This window comes from Cryptotermes secundus, unplaced genomic scaffold (assembly GCF_002891405.2).
Source record: "Cryptotermes secundus unplaced genomic scaffold, Csec_1.0 scaffold639, whole genome shotgun sequence".
NCBI lineage: Eukaryota > Metazoa > Arthropoda > Insecta > Blattodea > Kalotermitidae > Cryptotermes > Cryptotermes secundus.
Genome location: NW_019743157.1, coordinates 459,733 through 464,005, shown reverse-complemented (window position 1 = coordinate 464,005; position 4,273 = coordinate 459,733). Strand labels below are relative to the sequence as shown.

Here is a 4,273-nt window from a genome sequence, read left to right as displayed (position 1 = left end):
GCCTGTGGCATCTCTATAGGAGTTGCCAGAAAGGCAATCAGGGACTGGACAAATATGAAGCACAAGAAATACTGGGGATCCTTAACTGGACTCAGGCAAGCAAAGAGACTCATACAAGGACCCTCAGCTGAAGGAGCGAAGGAACTGTTGAAGCTAAACAGGAACTAGCTACAATGGATGGTAGGACTACTTACAGGACACTGTCACCTTAAAGGACACCTCTTCAAACTGTGAGTAAGTGATAGTCCCACTTGTGAGAGGTGCCAAGAAGAAAATGAAACAGCCACACTTATCCTGTGTGAATGTGAGGCCTTAGCTTATTTAAGACTACATCACTTGGGTCAATACTTTATAGAACCAAGTGACTATTTCAACGCCCCCACGTACAAAATCATGCGCTTCATTTGAAGCGCGGATTGCTGAGGGGATAATCAAAAGGGGAAGCACAATAGACCACTGTAGGTTGCGGTGCAAGGGCTGAGAAGGCCTACCCCTCATAGATTCATTCATATCAGTTCATCAATATTTTGATCCTTCTGAATCAACATAATAGAACACTGCATTCCTTCTTATTCTGAAGATCCTGGGTTGTCAACCCAGAGATCAACTATGCTGACCGAGGTTTTCTGCTGGTTTACTCAATTGCTCAAATCCTGGTACAATGACTTAAAATATGCCATGACTGCTCCCTTACAGATTTTAATTCTAATAATCATATTTTTCAACAATAAGTGAACTAAGAAACTGAAATATGTTGATAAATGACTGAAGAATAAATAATTCAAATCCACATGGTTGTGTGTCATATATTACCCAGAATACTTTAAGTTCTTAAAGTTGTTTATAACTTTCACAGGAAGATATGTGATTGTTTAATGAGTCGTGATTTACCCAATGGCTCCAGGTTAGAGAGCATCACATTATGGCCACTCATTGTAAAGAATATAAAAGGAACCNATCATTTATATATATGAGAAACAACAAAGGTCCCAATACCGACCCTTGTGGCACTCCCTGCCTAATATTGAGCCATTCTGAGGATACTGTATTTACATCATTCTTATGTATTACTGTTCTGATATATCTGTTACTTAAATAAGATTCATAAAGTGCTTGATCTTTCCCAGTAATACCATAAAATTTAAGTTTGGTCAACAAAATATCATGATCAACGCAGTCAAAGGCTTGAATTGGAAGGATGTGGAGGGAAGTGTTCATGCTGTATTTCAGGACAAAATTTGAGCCTTTGCTCAGAGATACTGAAGAAAATCATAAATACTGCTGGGTCAAGTATGAAATCCTGGATTTCCCATGTACAAACAGGAACAGTGACCACTGCAACACTACATTCTATGCAAGATCTGTGTGCTGTTAAATTTGGGAAATTAAAGAAAATGAAGTGTAACTGAGTTCAGGTTTAGATACATCTTTTAAATAAATTTAGCAAACATAAATAGGTTTTTTAATATATCTAAATATTGCAGAATATAATCGGTCATAAAACCAAGTGGCACAGATGACTTCTGTATCACTGTGTTGTGAGGCCAGCACAGCATTTCTTATATGATGTGACTATTCAATGTGTATCACTTCATACTATACATTAAGAATTTAAAAAATATAACTTATAAAGAAATTATGAATCATTCAAAAAACAACCTGATATCATTGATTTTATATTTACATGGTTTATCCTATCTTAATGTCAAGGAAGAAATATTTTCTGATCAGTTCTTGTGTGATGACTGCAGCATTTTACTATTAAACTAAGGTAGTCAGGAAGTATAACAGTGATGTGAAAGGATAATATTTTAGCAACTGGTAGCCCATTAGTAAATGAGGCTACATGAAAGAGGTCTGGGGCTACAGAAAATCTTTGAAAGAAAATGTCTCCTAGGGAATTATGGTAATGTTAATAAAATATTTTTGATGGTAGGTATGTATGACCTAAGTAGTATTATTCTGCATTTTTAAATAGATTTCTCTTCCTTCATTAAGTAACAAATTCCAGAAGTTCCAAAAAATTTACAAAATTTTCATTTTTGTTTGGTCCACAAAACCAATATTCATTTAATTTTTAATAAGTTTGTGATACCCCAGTGAGAGAAATATATCTATAATAATATATAAATAATATATATAAATGTATAAATAAAATGTAATATAAATAAACCTCTGCTGGAATACCATGTTACAAAAATGTGACCAGTGTTCATAAAGTGATAATCCTCTCTCTGATCTTACCAATTATTATTGTTTTCAAGTTTCCTTTTAAGATTGTCATACTGCAGCAAGTGTTATAAAATTAATCAGAATTTGCTAGAGTGGATTTTGATGCAAGTGGAAGAGTTACAAATAATATTGTTTTCTTTGTGTGTCACTTTTAAAGCAAATAAAAGTTTTGTAATTGGAATTTAATTAATACATTAGAAGAATGATTTGAGCTGAGTTTATTGATGTTTCTTCACATTACCTAGTTCTGTGTAAACATAACACCAGGTTCTTGCAATACAAAAATTATTTTCATATATGAATATGTCTATTGATTTTATTAGAAAAAGGGTCTGCACAAATATTGAGAGCTGGGAAAGGGAACATAATGTGAGACACTGAATTGTGTTTCATTCAGGCCATAAATAAATCTGGTGTTGTATGTATGGGCTTAAGGATACCTTCTTTAGGTATGCAGACACACTGTCGTGGATTCGCAAAGTGGCGTGTTGACAGACATCTAGGGGATATACAGTTAAATATTTAACTTGGTTCTTATCTCAAGCTAGTCCCAAAAGTAAGTGGGTCAACACTGTAATTCAAAGAAGTTGATACTGCAATAGATGAGGGACCAAAGCTACGTGGTTACAAGACAAGAATAAAAGGAATGAAACCTTATAAAAGAGTAAGATGACCAGCGAATCTTGACTTATTTTAGTCATTAGACACAAGAGCCACCAGAATTACAAGGGCAACAAACGACCTTGGGGATAAGATCTTTGCCTGGAGAATCATTTAAGAATAAATATGTTTTAGTTAATATCTATTTAAAATCCCATATATATGGATTACATGAATTTTGGTGCATTTATTAAAGTGTTAAATTCATATTCGTAGCTGCATCTGTTGATTGTTCACTGCCCCCTCTATCAGCAATACTGTGTACCAAATACACGACTTCCAGCTACCGCCTATGGAGGCGCTAGCAGGACTGTTGCTTGGCGCGTAACGTTGTGGCGATATATCGAACTAGGATAACATTACGCTGTCCATGACCGTCCATGACTGTGAACCTGTCACGAGGTGGTGGGAGCTGCCCGGCAAAGTATTTATTCCATCCCTGAAGGTAATATTGTTCTGTTTACAATAACGACAGTGCAGTTTGGAGTAGTAGTAGTAGTTTACAGGGCAGACCAGTTTCATATCTCTGTGAATTGTTAGTTTAAATTGATACCAGCACACGGAATGGAATTCGAAGTAAGTGAAATTTTATGTTATCATGTTTTGGCGGCTGAAGTTTAATGTGAGATACATCCGCTTGCGGGAAACCCTCCAACAGTCTAAGCGACGTATTCCCAAAAGCAGATGCCAATACAAAATCCTACGCCTCGAACAAATTCCTGAAATTACGTGACTGTGTGTTTATACGCTGCTAGATAGTTTTTGCTGCTGAAAGTGGTTTGCCATTTTATTGTTACCATGTACTGAAAGTAAAATGCTTCCATACTATTTAATTCCAACCTTGAAACATGACATGGACAGTTCATTATGTCAAAACTGTTTGTTGCGCTGTATCTGAACACTGTTATGATTAGCAGTAACTAGAGAATGGGCTGTTGAAATCAACGGTAAACTGAAAATATTAATACAGGGATCATATGTTACAGGGTGATTCAAAAGAATGATATTCCTTATTAGAACAAAAACAAATTATAATGGAATTATTTAGAATTCATAGTGACGTTCTTGGAATGGGCGGCGTGGTTAGTGCATTCTTAGGCTATAACATAGTTGTTGTTCGAAAACAGCTTACGGAAATGGCGCCATTCATGAAGGGAGCGGCAGAAAAGAGTACATCTGCAATTGATTCTACACATCACATTAATAAAGCAATTTTATTCTCTGGAAGTAATGGTATAAGTCACAGGATGTCTGTCTTGACGGTCTTGACGGACAAATTTTACTGAAATGGTCTATATGAACATTTTCGATGCAAAATTTTGGAAAAGTAAAAAACTTACAGATCTTCATAAACGAATTTTTTTAATTCTCTTAATGGGGG

The 4,273-nt window shown here is 35.4% G+C and overlaps 1 protein-coding gene across 1 annotated transcript in view; it reads left to right on the top strand.

Annotated features, from left to right (window-relative positions):
- Positions 1-3,266: 3,266 nt before the first annotated feature.
- Positions 3,267-4,273, top strand: part of LOC111873927 (protein Shroom) — a gene marked incomplete in the record, with an annotated part of 420,460 nt that continues 419,453 nt past the window's right edge. The window contains 1 exon segment of the mRNA XM_033755279.1: positions 3,267-3,337.